The sequence below is a fragment of the Apis dorsata genome, unplaced genomic scaffold (assembly GCF_000469605.1).
Source record: "Apis dorsata unplaced genomic scaffold, Apis dorsata 1.3 scaffold_87, whole genome shotgun sequence".
In the NCBI taxonomy this organism is placed as follows: Eukaryota; Metazoa; Arthropoda; class Insecta; order Hymenoptera; family Apidae; genus Apis; species Apis dorsata.
This window is the reverse complement of record NW_006263385.1, coordinates 556,679-573,161: the sequence shown is the minus strand read 5'-3', so window position 1 is coordinate 573,161 and position 16,483 is coordinate 556,679. Positions and strand designations below refer to the sequence as shown.

The following is a 16,483-nucleotide window of genomic DNA, read 5'->3' as shown; positions in this document are numbered from 1 at the left end:
TTTTTTTTTTTTTTTTTTTTTTTTTTTGCTTTTTCCCTGTTTTCCACGTCGAGATACCTTTACGCAGAACCAACGAGCGAAAACGAGGTTGAACAGCGGCCACTTTCTTTCCTCTTCCTTTCTCTCTCTCTCTTTTTGCCTTTTCCCTCCCTTATCCCGTTTCCAACACGAGATATATCATTATTTATTTATTTATAGAAATAGCTTTACTGTATATTTAAATTAAACAGCTATTTCTAAACCAGTGATTTCTAATCCGTAGATTTATTGTTTTTAACATTTATTTATTTTAATTGGTAAACAAGATACTCGAAAATCCTTCAAAATTTTCCAACTCAAAATTAAATCAAATTTCCCAATTGTCCAAATTTTTCCAAGTTTCCAATTCGTTTGCCTTCAAATTTTTAATAACTAAGTTTTCAATATTTTAAACCATGAAAATTTAAATTTTCGGGGAGCGATAAATTTTCGAATTTATTCCACTTTTAATAATCCCAAGTTGCAATCCACCTCCACATTATTATTAGCGTATTTCAAATTTTTTTTCTAGTTATCAAGACGCATAAATCAAATATTCCCTAGCTTTCACTCGTTCACTAGAAATTCCCCAACGTCGTCTCTCGTTGCTCCACCTCGTAGATCCCGCGCAACAACAAACCGCAATAAAGAAAACGACAAAAACAGTTGAAATCAGTGCGCTGCCGCAATTATAATCCCATTTACCTGGAATTATAATAAAAAGATCAAGAGGGTATCTCCGATATATCGTGATTTTCCTGTATCCTTGTTCCCATATGTAACGCAATTATGCCTCCACAAAGTGCAATTTTATTAATCACCGGAGGGGGATATACCGAATTACCGTGTCCTACATTGTCGGTAATAATCACTGTCACGAAGAAAATCTTCAAGACACTCTCTCTCTCTCTCTCTCTTTCTGCACTAAAATTAATCCTTCGAGTGTTAGATACGAGAGTGGAGATATTTTTCATCGACCTAATGACAGATTCATGTTCTCGTTACGCGTGTGGCAATCGTGTTTTGATGATCTCGAAAATCTTGATGTCTCTTGATGAAATGAGGAAAATTTAATTTTTCGTAAACTTTGAACTGAATTTTAGATTATTATTAAATTTGTTAAATTTGAAAGTTTTTAAAAAAGTTGATTATAAAATTGTTAATTTTTTGCGTTATACTTGGAATTTCAATTTAAAATAATTTCGATATTTTGGAAAATAAGAACTTCTTTCTTTACGGTTTAATTTCAACCGATGAGACTCGATTAAAATGGGGACTCGTTTAGAATGCGGTGCACGAATGTTCGAGAGTACTAAATATCCCCGAGCCAGGATTAAAATCCACTCTCTTTGTTTCCGGTCGATTAAAAGTAAATAAAAAGGAGATTACCTCGATGTCTAAACAAAATGACTGGAAATAGCTGGATTATTTTCGAACGTTCAACGTCCACTAGTTCCATTCTTTATCAACGAGGAATAGATTTAAAAGAAGAGTAAAATTCACGATTGGACGATGGCTTAATTATTTATGGATTATTTATATAAATATTTCGCGTCGTTCTTTCTTGTCGATTAAAAGAAGAACGAATTCATGCGTTTCTGCTTCGATTCCCCGAGGATTCGATTCGTTAATCCGAACGATCCTTCTTTGGACAGACACCAAGCGGATAAAGTCACCTGGCAAGAGCAAACAAGCGTTTAACTACGAAAACCAATTACTCGAGAGGATCTAGGTCAGAACTCTCGTTCAAACCGAATCCAAAATGAACGTCGAAATAACAAAACGTGAACAAAAAAAAAACTCGTTAAATTTACATACGGTGCATGTACACTTCTAGTTATAAAATGTAACTGTTTCTGCGAAGATTCGTAAAAAAAATCGGGTTGTTGCTTGTTCGTTGCTTGCGAAAAAGACGGATTTGTTTCGAGGAAATTGTCTGGAAATTTTCTTCTTCATATTTTGAAGAGAATATTTTTTCTTTTTTTTTTTTTTCTTCCATTTCATTTTTTAAAGAAAGTTACATCTTCAGCTTCAAATAGAATTATTTTCAGTGACTTTGAAATTTCATCCCATTTAATCATTTTTGATCCTTTTTAGATTCGAAATTCTAAAAAAAAAAAAAAAAATATTAAGATAAATTTAACATATTTAATAATTTTATACAGATTATAAGATTTATAAGATTTATCTATTGTGAGTGAGACATTGAAAGGATAAAATTAGAAGTTCCAAAAATAATTAAATATTTCCTTGACTCACCTGAATAATTGATATATAAATCATAGAGGAATAATTAATTTTTTTAATTCGTCAAAGGATTAACGTACAAAATTATATATAAAATTATATTTAATTGAAACTTGCGTATCAAAGTAAATACCGATGGAAAAATTTTATCGATTATGAATTATGTTATTTTGAAGAGTTGAACTATTAATCGGACAAAATGTCGACTCGATTTTAATCCATACGTGATAGAGAACGTGTTTAAAATGGGTTGCATCCTGTTCATCCGGATATTTGCATGAGGGAAACGATTATACACTCATAATTATAAATATAATTAAATTCGCACAACTTCATGAATATTCTGTTGATTATCCCGCGTGGAACAAATAAACCGAGAAATATGGACGTTATTTTAATTTTTCGAAAAAAGAAAAAAAAAATCATCCATCTTGGTTGTTTTAACTCATTCAAGAAGAAGCAGATTTTTCTTTATTCAATATAGTTATTAAGTGATAAATAACGTTTATGGAACGTTGAAGGAAATTTCATCCACTTACTTATTATTAACAGAGAGTGAGAAAAATTCTGTATTAAAAATATACATTTTTAATTAACATTCTTGATCCAAGTTTCTTAATTTTTAAAGAAATATAACATGGAAGTCAACATCTAAGATTTTGACGAAATTTTCTTACTCGTTAATTGTATATTATTATCAGAATATTTTTATACAAAATTGAATAATGTAAAACCAAATAAAAAAAAAAAAAGTAAGAGAAATAAATCTCTTCCCATAAAGGCGAATTTCCACTTGCAAATGTATCAAGTAAATAGGAACAAAAATTAGAAATATTTTCTGAATCGAGCGAAATGATCTCGCAATAAATGCCAGACGCGTATCAAGAAAAATATTTTCCCTCGGAGGAAGCCCTCCCTCCCCCTCTCTCCTCTCCCCAACTTCTTAAAAAACAAACACGTTAAAACCAGAAACGAAGTTCTGCACACAACATGCGTGCACAATATGTTTGAACCAATCTAGAGAATAAGAGGAGGGAACACAGCGGAGGAAGTGTCACAGACAAAGATCTCTAATTAAAGATTTTAATAGGCGGTTAATTGGCAGCTTGCGCGAACGTAAATGGAAAATGGCTGCCTCACACACGGCCAATAAGGTCGTACGGTTTCACGAGCCGGAGGAATTTTAAAATATCGAACACACCTTTCCGGATGTCGATAAATATCGACTGGTTCTCTACCGCGGTGGACTTAAATCATCTATCGTGAACCACCCCTCTCTTTACTGCCTGTGTTATTTCGTACGTCGAATAACGTACGCGCTTGTACACACTCGAATATTTATTCGAAAATTTATATTTTTCACGACGATACGGCATCGTAAAATATTCGATATTACGCGTATCGCGGGAAAGAATTCGAAGATATTAAGATAATAAAATCAAATTTTCTTATATGATATGATATATTTGATATTCGAACTTATTTCGAAAATTTATTTACGAATTTATTAATTTTTCATGATGCAACAGTATAAAGTACGTATATATATTTCTCTATATATTATACAGAGAAAGGTATAGACGATAAAATCAAAAATTTTCATACGATACCGTTATTTGGTATATTCGAATTTATTATTTCAAATTTATTTATTTTTTTTTTTTTTTTAACAAAAATATAATATGACTGTATCACAAAGAATTACGCGCAATAAAATGGTGTATCGGAAGTGAATAAAAAGATAAACTCGTAAAAACGATAGGAATATTTTTGTCCATTGTTGATAAAATTTAATCGAAACGAAAGATAAAAGAAATGAAAAAAAAAAAAAAAAAAAAAAAAAAAAAAAAGAAAAAATTTGTCGAAAGAGAGAAAGTTAAATTTTTATAGAACGCAATTGGTTCCGATTCGAATGGTCGTAATGATGGTGGCAAAAGAGAGAATGGACATTTAACATTTTGGAATATATCGATAGCGATTTTAATCCCATCAGTTAACTCGAATTCGCCAAAATAATATAGGATGGCCAAATTGATTGTTTATTTATTCCAATTATATTCAACCGTTAATAACGCGAGATTGCAGATCTAACATAATGCGTAATATATATGATATAATATATGATAATATATCTTTCAATGTATCATAAAAAATAATAAAGAAAAGATATATACAACATATCGAAAGTCTATCAAGTTTAGAAGATGGAATCTTCTAATCTTAATCTTATTTAATCTGATTAAAAATGATACAATCTATTAAATATATATATATATATATATATAAATATTTCTATTCAATAATCACTATACAATGCGATATGATTTCAAAAGAAATCAAAGCGTCGTTTAATAAATATTTCAACGTGTTCAAACGCAATTCCTTTCGTATCATTTCATCATTCATCGCCGATTACGATTACGAATCCTCATAAAAAAAATTCCTTGGCGAACGATAAACAGCATTGAACTGACCAAACAATACGAAAACAAGAGAACGTTTATCCATTTCACGGTTTAACACCGCTCATACGTCTTCTTCGATTTTATCGACCGTTGAACAAAGCCTGTTTCCGGTTGTTTTCTGGCTTTTTTCCGCTCGTGAAAAAGCGACGGTCGTTCAAAATGGCCGCCGCTCTTTCTCCCTGATCTTTCCCTTCCTCCTTTTTTCTTTTTCATCTTTTTTTTTTTTTTTTTTTTTTATTTTTTTTTTTTTTTATTTTTTTTTTTTTTTTTTTTTCGGTTTCTCGTCAAGGGAAAATACGAAATAAATTCACAAGATAAATTCGTGGTAAATTGCGGGAAAGGACACGTGTCTTTCATGAAACGCTGCGTACTGCGTACCGAGGGTGGAATTTCGACGAAGTGGAAAGCCTGTGTAAAATTTCACGCTCGAAAGTTTAAATCTCGTGTGTCGAGGTGAAATTTAAGTTGCATCGTGTTTCGATATCAATGTATTTATCTTCGTATCGTTTATCGCCGAGTATTTTGTTACGATGAGAGTAATGATGCGGTTATGGGTTTATTAATAAATTATCGTTTGATCGATAATTTGTAGTTATAAAAAATTCAGAAATTTGATCGAATCACAGATTTTTATTAATTAGTCTGCATGTACAATATCTATTCCATCATTCTTAAAGTTAAAATGTTCTAAATTATTTTTGAAACGTTTTAAAACATTAATGAAGATTGAAGTTTTTTTTATCATTTTCTTTGAGACTTAGTTGTTTAAAAAGAAAAGTAATAAATCTGAAAATTTTAAATCTTGAAAGAGATTTACAGAAGCACGTTCCAGTATAAAGATTCAAGTAATGAGTTAATAAATCCATGATTTATATAATATTATAAATGATAGTGATGTTCCACTATCGTGTAAGACCTTAAATCCATCGCTTAAGGTGATACATGGATCGCAATATGTTTCAGTGTCTGCTTAAAAATGACATAAAGTTTTGGAACTTTAGCTGAAAATTATAAATATTATATATATATTATGTAAAAATAAAAAAAAATTCTAAATTGAACAAGTAAAAACATTTTAACTGTTAACATTTTAATATATATAATTATGATACGTAATAAATAGATTTCTGAAAAGAAATGGTTTAAAATAAAAATTGTAATTAAATCGTGATTAAACTTCATTATAAAAGAATCTACATTTTTTCGAAACATTATTCATTTATGTATCATCGTTCTGAAAGAGGAAATATCTTTTTAATAATACTCTGTTACTGCGACATTAATTTCTTCTTCTTCCTAAAACTTTATAATATGTTATAATTATTATATGAAATGTTATCAAGATAATTAAAGCTTATTATATCGTGAAAATGTAATGGATTTTAATTAAAAACTCACTGGAGTGATGAAAGTAAAACATCTGTTATTAATGAAGGAAAAAAGAAAAAAGAAAAAAAAAGAAAGAAAGTGAACGAGTTTGTACAAAAAGAATAATCACTTAATAATCAACCGCCATGTTGTATTCATGAATAATTCATGAACTCTGATAAAACATTGTTGAATTTATCAGAAACTTTATCTAAATACAATTATTTCCAAAGAAAATTTTCACTTATACATAAACTTTCATAAATTAAATTTCTAAAAACTTTAATAATCCTAAACTTGGTACATCCATTTTCTAAACTAGCTATGAATACAAATAAAAATGTGTATCAATCTATAGTAATAGCTGAATTGAAAATTTTTAATGATTTTCATCTTGTTAAGAGTCAAAAAAAAAAAAAAAAATTCACTGATATGATATATTTATATATACTTTCAAATAGCTAATTTAATACTATACAATTATGTTCAAAATATAATTAAGAAAATAAGTATTTCCGACAAGGTAAGACTCCAATGTAATCATTACAGGATTATATGTCTTAATTGCAATCTGATGTTAATAATTCTACATTATTTATAACATCTACAAAATCAACGATAAACAACAAGCAATAATTTCTCAGAAAATACATTTTTTTTTTTTTCAAGATAAATTTCTCATAAAATTACATTCATACTCACAACTGGAACGATAAATGTCATTCAGTCTGTCATTCTATCTGTAGACCAGTTTCCATTGAAATTTGCACAATATTTGTGCATACTTACATGCCAGGAGTAGTTGTATGCGTGCAGAGAGTACGAGAGTGAAAGAAGATTACTCACCTGCAACATTAAAAGAGATAAGATTTGGTTAATTTGATTTTCGACGATAAATGCAAGACATTTCATGTTTCTCTTTTTTTTTAAATGTTAAGAAAAAAAATTGTTAAGTATTATTATTAAAGTTATTAAATATTATTACAATATTTTCCAGATGATTACACATGATATTTCATCAATAAAGTATAATAACAATTTTACGATGAATTTTTAAACTTTATCGTCAAACCTCGTATAATATCCGCCACCATAACTTCTCCAGGGTTTAAAAAATACCATTATAACGCCGAAATCCCTATAAAATATAAAATCTCCGCCATTTTCCCATAAATCTTACCTAACCTATAAAAAAAAAAATTTCCATAAAATATCCCTCTTCGACACGCATTTTAAAATCTCGTACAAAATTCACAATCGAGTGTGACTCAAGTCAAAGTAAACAGGCCGATTGGAACGAAAATTTTTTTTTTTTTCTTTTTCTTCCTTTCATCCCTCATTCCGCAGTCATCGGCTGCCCTTGTCCCCGAGTACAGAAAAATCCTGTTTTTCCAGAAACTCGTCCGCCAAGCGGAATACAGAATAAAGATATGGCTCGCCTCTTGTGCAAATATTTCGAGTCGCGGATGGAAACGTGGCGTTTGGAAACGTGAGAGAGGAAATCACGCCAATCCGACACCAAGAGATTCTGGACACGCGCGTATTATTCGATAGATCGGTAGAAAACAATGGTGATGGTGACGTGATTACGAGACGTAGTCTGGTCGCGTTGATGAACGTCGTCATTCCATTGCCCGCCCTTCACGGAAATCGTAATAAAGTACTACGTGATTCTCTAACCTTTTTTGCTGTAATTCGATGATGATCTTTGATTTTTTTAGAAGGGAGTGAGAGAGGGAAAATATCGGTTTCAAATTAATGAATTAATGAAAAGTAAAATGTCAAACTTAGAGATATTATAAATGATATTAATTATTATAAAAATTTATCGTTTGTAGTTAAAGACATGCAATATACTTGTACATAAAAGTCGTACGAAAAGAAAACGAAAAGAGATTAAGATATGGTGAATTAATAAATAGTTTCAACTAAATTCCCTAGATTTAAGAAACTTAGTACTTAAGAAAGTACTATGAAACTAGATACATTGATTAGTTTCAAATTTTTGCCTTCTTGCAATTACTAGAATCGTTCGAATGCTTTTGGCAAACCTAGTCGAATAGAAATACGATTATACACGTATCTAATTATTTTCATCGATTGGAAACATATTTAAATTACAGATATAATATACATAAGTTAAGTATACAAAGTAGTATCACAATAATATTTTCGTAACACTATTAATCCTTATCATTAAATATTAACATTACAACTTACTAACCCTATTAAACATCAAGTATGGAATGCAAATGCAGTTAGATATGCCTAAACCGATTCGATCGGTAATGCAGACCCGCATTCTTACGGGAACCGGTATTTCGCACGATAAGTAAGATCCAAAAAATTTCACTAAAACTTCAACAACCGACCATCACGATTTTCGTTCCCTTTCTCCCATTGGCCAGGTGTAGAAGAATCCCCAAGTTGGCCACAATCGTGGGACGATCGAGTTTTCTGATTGGCTTCCGGGAATTCTATTTATAACCGGACACACCTGAATGAATGACTGCTCTTGTCTGCAAGCTTTCAAACAGGTTCCCATCGGGTTTTACGGGCGTCGCCTAATCATGCATGCAAGAAAGGCCAGCCTGTTGTTGGCCGGCACTTTTGTCCATGGCCATCGAGCCACTGGGACCGGCTCCGGAATGCATCGGCCTCGACAATTAAGGAATGGCATCCGTTGTTAAAATAACGGGCAAACGTTCTTCCACCTCCGTTCTTACGTCGGCCAATTGCTTTTTTCACTCCTCGCCCATTACGTCACCATCCCTTTCTTTCACGCAATCGGTGCTCGTGACAGATACCAATTTTTATTATCTGCGTCACTATGGGCGACGAACCATCTTTCTTTTATTTTTTTATCCTCTTATTTTAACGTGTTAAGGTTAAGTTGTTGGGTAAATTGGGTTTGAACGGGTTTTGGAATGTGGATCGGTGACGTGGGTTGCTCGAAAAATGTGATATTAGCCAGTATAGATTGATGATTTGGATCTTGTTCAAGTTGATGGATGATGGGTTTAGAATTCGTTATTTTTTTTTTTTTTTTTTACATTTTGGAAGAGCATTTTTTTGGTTCGTTTTTTTTTATCGAGAACGAAACTGATACGTGATACTGATTCGTTACGTGGAGGATCAAAGCATTCTCGGAAAATTAGAAATATCGCAGTGGAAAAAATTAATTACGTCCATGGGTATTTTACAAAAAAGTTTCCTTTTTCAATTGTCGCTCCTAGTTTTCTCACGAGCAAATAAACGAGATAATAATTTTTGAGAGAAAATTTATTAAACCTAATAAAATTGTTCAGACTAGAATAATTTTATGGTAATTGGAATGAAACGCAATTGAAATTGTACAAAACAGTTAAGGTGGGGCGAAAGATTAGGATCTTTCAAACAATGCAATCTGGAATTCTTCAAGCAAGTGTAAAATTGAAATGATCTAAACGGCGGAGTATCTGGAACGTTTCAAACGTTGGCTGGAACTTTCCTAGACATCAGTTTCTATTATGGTACCACCATTTTATTGCCTTATCATTGCTATTATGCTAGCAGTGGATAGTTACAATCTTTCGCAATAGAGTATTTCACCAGAGTACAATATTCAAATATTCCAATATTTTCTTCTCTCTTGAAATCTTTCTCCATAAAAACTCGCCTTTCGATCAACCGATTATCAAAAACCTATGTAAAAACAAAATCTAATTAAATCCAACCAAATTGTAATAAATAGTCTTGAATGTGAACGCAACAATACTTCTCTTCGAGAGAAAAAAATAGAAATAAGTGTCATTATCGTCATCGATTATTTAAAAAAAAAAAAAAAAATACGATCCATCGATGAAGAATAATCGTGTGACTAGTAATTCCAATCTCGTCTAAGGATCAGAAACTCGGCCAAGTGTGAAATTTTGCGAATGCACGCGATCGTAAGATCAACCACGTCGCGATGTTACACGTTCGAGAACAAATGGCCTCCCTCGCCTATCTTTCGTCGCCTTTTTGCACCGATTCAAAATTAGAATTCGCGTTGTGGGTGGATAGGAATGCTCGTTAAACGAGTGGAAGCGCAGGATCGAAAGGTTAGGGTGACTGTTTTGCTTGGCCGATACGGACAAATAACGAGATTGACGAGAGAAACCGACGTGGATTGGCATATCGACTAGTTAACTACAAGAGGAAAAATATTATCTCGAATTGGATTAAGAAAATGTAGAATTTTGGATTTACGAAATTGGAAATAAACGATATTTTTAATTTGTATGGCAGGATGTTGAAATAGAATGGTGCATAATTTTCTACGAATATGTTAATAATCGAGATTTTTCAATAGCTTGAATCGTTAATGAGATAGAGGAGTCTACTAATCCATAAATATGATTTATGAGGCGGGAGATTAAATGGCACGGATTATGATATATTTGAGAAGTGGAGGATTAAAGCAGTGGTTTTTTTCTGTGACCTTTCTAAAAATTGCGATTTATTTTTTTCAAGAGTCGTTCTTGTTACTTTTAGCTGAATTGTTATTTTTAACTCTTTCCTAATTACCTGCAATGCCAATACTCTGTAAGAATCTCAAGGTGATCCTCAAGGCAAGTGTAAAAAGTAAAGTAAAAAAGCGAGTCGATATGTTACTGTTTAAATTTATAGGAAGGAAGGGAACTCGTGAAAGGGAAAAAGTTACGAAATATTGTAAAAAAAAAAGGAGTCGAAAAATATAAGAATAAGTTCTGGAAAAAAGAAAAGTTGTACAGAGAAGGGAGGATTCTAATTAATCTCTTTCCTAACTTATCTTCGACGTTAATGACCGAACGAAGAAATTTGCATAAAGATATCATCTCGTCCCTCGGGCTCATCCTACTTTATTACTGCCCACTTTTTAAAAAACGAACGCCGTTACTCATTTCCGATTAACAGAGGCCTTCTCGGCCTCTTACCGCTTCGTTCGAAGTGCTGAAATTCGAATTTCGAAGAATGGCCGCCGCAAACGATTTTCTTCGCGAAGAGAAAAGAAAATATCTCGTATCTCGATGGCGATCAGAAAATAGACGGTCTACAGGGACTCTGTCCAACGTTTGTACGGGGTTTACGTGCAAATACTTATTCCACTGTTCCCAGAAATTCGTCTGCGATAAAGGTGAGAAGATTAAGAATCGTTGGTCAGGCTAGTACAACTATCTTCGAATTCTTTTTATCAATGTTTTTTACAATTGTCACGAATTAATAATTTCATCTCGATCGTTCGAGATGCAAATGAGAATTCCCTAGAAAAGAAATGGTGGTGACGATAATTCTAGCAAATAATTAATTTGAGCGATTCTCGATAAAAATTTATTGTACATTTTCTAGAAGAAAAATAGTAATAATATTTAGTGAATAATTCGAGCAATTGTTCGAATGTCGTGGATTAATAATTTTTTCGATCTTTTTCGAAAGATAAAATTGATTAAAGGAATTCCCTAAAAAGAGAATGATAGTGATATCTAGGGAATAATTAATTTTCGATTATTACCGATTCTCGATAAAAATTTATTGTAGATTTTCTAGAAGAAAAATAGTAATAATATTTAGTGAATAATTCGAGCAATTATTCTAATGTCGTGGATTAATAATTTCTTCGATCTTTTTCGAGAGATAGAATTGATTAAAGGAATTCCCTAAAAAGAGAATGATAGTGATATCTAGGGAATAATTAATTTTCGATTATTACCGATTCTCGATAAAAATTTATTGTACATTTTCTAGAAGAAAAATAGTAATAATATTTAATGAATAATTCGAGTAATTGTTCGAATGTCACGGATTAACAATTTCTTCGATCTTCTTCTTCGAGAGATAGAATTAATTAAAGAGAAATTCCTTAAAAAGATAGTGGTAACGATATCTAGGGAATAGTTAATTTTCCAGAAGAAGAATAATAATAACAATATTTAATGAATAATTTGGACGATAGAATTAGTCGAAATAATTAATTATTTGATGAGTATTGAAAATGAAAAGAAAAAAGCAAAGAGAAGCAAACTGAAAGAACATTGAGAAAGAACATATCAAAACTACCAAAATGGCAGCGAGTCTCGTAAAACGATGATAGCACAAAGAGAGTAAAAAACGAGGAAGTCTAATAAAATCGAATATAGTCAGATAAAATAGAGAATAAACTTTTATAAGATCATTTATACCTCGAACATAAATTTCTTCTCCGCGATCAACTGTGATCCAATACACCAATGTGGATTTGAAGAACGAAATTAACAAATTCGTCAACTGATTGGTAAAATAAAATCGTTCCAAGAGGACAATGATTGTTCGACAAAAGCACGATTGTGCGACAACGTGCGATCGAGCGGGAAGATTTAAGAATAAAATCATAAAACGGATTGAACTTGTTGAATCGTTGAAAGAAATGGTTGAATCGAGCAAAACTTAACCACTTAACAAATGGAGAGGAAGCTGAGCGAAGAAGTAATGGGAAGAAAACAAGGAAACCAAGAGTGAAACCACAAAACGCGTCGTGAATCTGTTGAATTATTGAGGAACGCTTGAATTTTTTAACAAAGCAACTGGTCGAGCAATAAAAGGCGAACGAAAAGGAAGACAGAAGGGAAGGAAAGAGAAATAAAAGGATCAAGGATAAAATTTCAAAACGTATCGCACTTTTTTAAAGAATAATTTTTTAGAAATTCCATCAAAGGAATATTGAATCAGTCGGGTAATAAATTAAATATGTATAAGAAAGATTAAACAAAATTTAATCTTCCTAAATTATTGTTATAATTTTTATATAAACACAAGAACAAAAATTGACGTTTGATCAAAGGGATGGATAAAACAGAAAATATTTTGGATGCGAGGTTGATCAAAATCAATCGTTCAAACACGATTAGATTCTTTTTAATCCCACGTTTCTTTGTCATTTCTCCATGCCATTAATTCGAAACTAGGCAATCAATTTAATAATTTTAATCGACAGACTATTTCGAATACTTGGAATACTTCAACACACATTTAACGAGAGTAATTTAAAGAAAGAAATTCGAATTTCACTTCTTCTACCCCTTTGATAATAAAATAGAAATCTAAAAATAGTAGAAATATAATTTTATCCCATCAACGATTCAACGATTCTTTTAATAATTTAAGATTTTAAAAAAAGAGAAGAGAATATTTCTTCCCTCCAAGATTTTCCATCCAATGTTCCGCCATTTCACCGACCCCTTTAACTCCTTTAAAACGAAGAGATACGAATCATTCCTTTTCCCCTCCCCAAGATTTTTCAATGTACTATCTTCAACGATCTCTTGTACAACCAATCTCGCGGAATATTCCTGAACAGAAACAACGCATTAAGTTCCATCATCACGTACATCTACAGTTTATGACTTCTAGAGGCATAACCCTAGAGGCATCGACTGAAACAAAGCAATAAAATCGTGTAAATTATATTGAACGACACATATTCGAAATGGAATTACACTGACTGATTTAATTGTTTGTCCTTTTTCGACGTGCATACAGGAAAGAATATATCTATAATAACTTGTTGTGCAATGGAATGTGGACAATCGAGATCGAGGAATGAACAGTTGTTGCATTTTAATCTCTTCTATTCCATAATATTGTCCATTATTATAAATACGTTACGTCATTGATAAGTTTAATCTCGATGACCCTTGTCAATCGTCTTAATTTGCACTGAAAAGAAGAAGTAAATTGTTATTATTACAATCACATTTTTCTTTCCTTTCCAAAAAGAATAATACTATTTCTCGATTCCACAATTTTCAAATATTGTTTTCCACGACATGTAAAGTCTAAGATAAAAATATTTCAATAACAAGAATCGTAAGATTTTTTTCTCACAGATTACACGATCGTGAGAGGGAATAAATCGTGGAGTAACGGGAAGATAAAGGAAAATGTCGAAATTTCGAGACGAGAGAAGAGAGCCTGGCCTTGGAGACCTTCTCGAAGGAGGATCGTCGTCGTGGATCCGGGAGAGGTTCATCCTTTATTTAATTTTAATTTTAATTCTCGATTTTTCGTTTGCTCGAATCCCAAGACTTCTCAGCCACGGGTTATTTATTTATTTATGCCGCGTTTTATTATGCCTTCGTCTCGAGCGCGTGCACTCGTCGCCTTTTCTCCCCCCCTCCCCCTTCATTCGAGCAGTTGGATCGATGGGGAATTGCAAATAGTCTCTTAATATTTTTCTTCTTCGCTGAAAAAAAATTCAAGCGCAAAAAATTTCGTTTCGATACTTTAACTTGTTTCAAAAAGATTTGATCGAACCTTTCGTTCGTTTTTTGTTTCACGATTCGGGTGTGCAACGTAGAATGTGATTTGAAAATTTGAATTTAATCGATTTTATTTAATCAGGTGTATCTTTTGCTTGCTATTAATTCCGTAAATTATGATCTATATACTATGATTGAGATTATGTATAATTTAATTCATCAGATTTTACAAAAATTTTTCTATGAATGTTAGGTGATTTTAATTATTGGATATATATATTTATATTTTATATACATATATAAAATTCTGAGAATTTATAACAGCCATTGCCACTGTCTTTCTTTCTCTTCCCGTCAGATTATAATAATTCTATCTCCGATGAAAATGATTATTTGTTAATTTTTGTCGAATGTTTTCTGCAGTCAGTGATTCTCTTAATTAAGGCGTAATTAACGCTGGAGCAACGTCATCCTTGATATCGTTCCAGTTAGTCCTCATACAAAAGGCAGATAACGAGACAGATTAATACGGGTAGACGGATCATTCTACTGAACCTACGCTCTTCCAAAGCATAAATTGGAAGAAATATAATTAATAATATAGTTGGACAAATAAAATTTTCGAAAGAAAGAGAAAAAAAAATAATTCTAAATCTCTGATATTGATTTAATAAGATTAAACGCAAAAGAATCTATAAAAGAAAAAAGAAGAAGAAGAATAAAAATTAGATTGGAGAAAAATTAATGAAAATAATATTTGTTAAAACGAAATTACCATTGTTACATTACAATGTTACATTATTTTTTGAGAGAAACGAAAAAAAAAAAGAAAAAAAGGAAAAAAAAATCGAATCGATTTTATCGAGAACCCTTCCTTCATTGTCTTCGTTCTTTTCGAGACAAGCCTCGTGTTGTCTACAAATTACGCAGCGTGCTCGTCCACGTGACGACTGTTTTCCCGAGCCATCTATGCGGATGTCAAGTGTTATCGTGCTAATTCGCGGAAAACGTGCCAGTCGCCAACAACGTAATTCGCCGGACGTTTTTTGAACCCCCTTCTATTATTAGCCAATTTGATACACGCTTATTTTCTTAATCTCGTGATATTCTCGCCATTTCCAACAATTTACGATCGAGATGTTTCCTCCCTTTTTTTTTCCTTTTTTTTTCTTTTTTATCTTTCGATACTCTTTCATTCGAATCGAACGATGAAAATGATATTTAAATCTCTATTGAAATCTTCGATCGAAAGGAAATGTTTCTCTCAAAAATTATTATTATTATTTATCTCCTCTTAAGCGTTGATAAAAGCAGCAACTTGAACTAATTCTTAAAACGAATTCCTTTTTTTCTTTTTTCAAACGAATTCGCAGCACACTTTCCCCCGAATCAATGTCAGGTTCACCACTCGACCCGAATGAAAGCTCGATCTTGACTTAAATACTCGGTTGATCTCATCCACTTCCGTATGCATAACCACTCCACTCGCGTCGTCGAATGCAAAAAATTTTTCTCTCCTCTCTCGTTCGATCTAACTCGATACCATCGTGAAGAAAGAAATTCGAGCTCGATTCGTTAATTACAAAAAGTAACAAAAAGAGGAGAAGAATAAAATATGTATTTTTATATGTGTATATATATATATATAAAGAGAGAGATAGAGAGAGAAAGAGAGAATATGACAGTAACGAGTTCGTACGAGGCAAGAAAATAAATCGTGGACTCTGGTTCCACTTATCACGAGGCAACCTTATGCAAATTTATGTACGACATAATATGCCACTGACCTATATTCCTCACGGTCGTCGCTAATGCTCGGCCAGGATTTTTCTATTTTCATACGAACCGGTATTTCGTTCTTCAACGTCTTCTGATCCCCCGTTTCGTTGCTTCTCGTGGAATTAATCACGATCGAGAATTTCGAATCTCGTGTTTCTCTCAAAAATCGAGGAAAATAATCGATTTCGATCATTCATCGTGACTTCTAACTCGAAATAATAAAATTGTTGTGTCATTTTGGCTTATTGTCTCGATTCTTAATATTGAAAATTTTTGAGAATAAGAAGAAAAGAAAATTGTTGAAAATAAAGTAGAATATTATTATAAAAATAAGTATTACAAAAATTTAATATTAAAGAAACAATTAAAGAT

The 16,483-nt window shown here is 31.9% G+C and overlaps 1 protein-coding gene across 8 annotated transcripts in view; it reads right to left on the bottom strand.

Moving 5' to 3' along the window:
• LOC102672923 (TLD domain-containing protein 2) overlaps window positions 1–16,483 on the bottom strand; it is a 194,062-nt gene that overhangs the window by 114,954 nt on the left and 62,625 nt on the right. For 2 of the 8 annotated variants that reach the window (XM_031508465.1, XM_031508464.1), the window contains exon 2: window positions 6,801–6,944. The exons of the other annotated variants lie outside the window; for them this stretch is intronic. The gene's annotated coding sequence lies outside the window, so the exon portion shown is untranslated. The remainder of the gene's footprint in view (window positions 1–6,800; window positions 6,945–16,483) is intronic. 8 annotated transcript variants of the gene reach the window in all.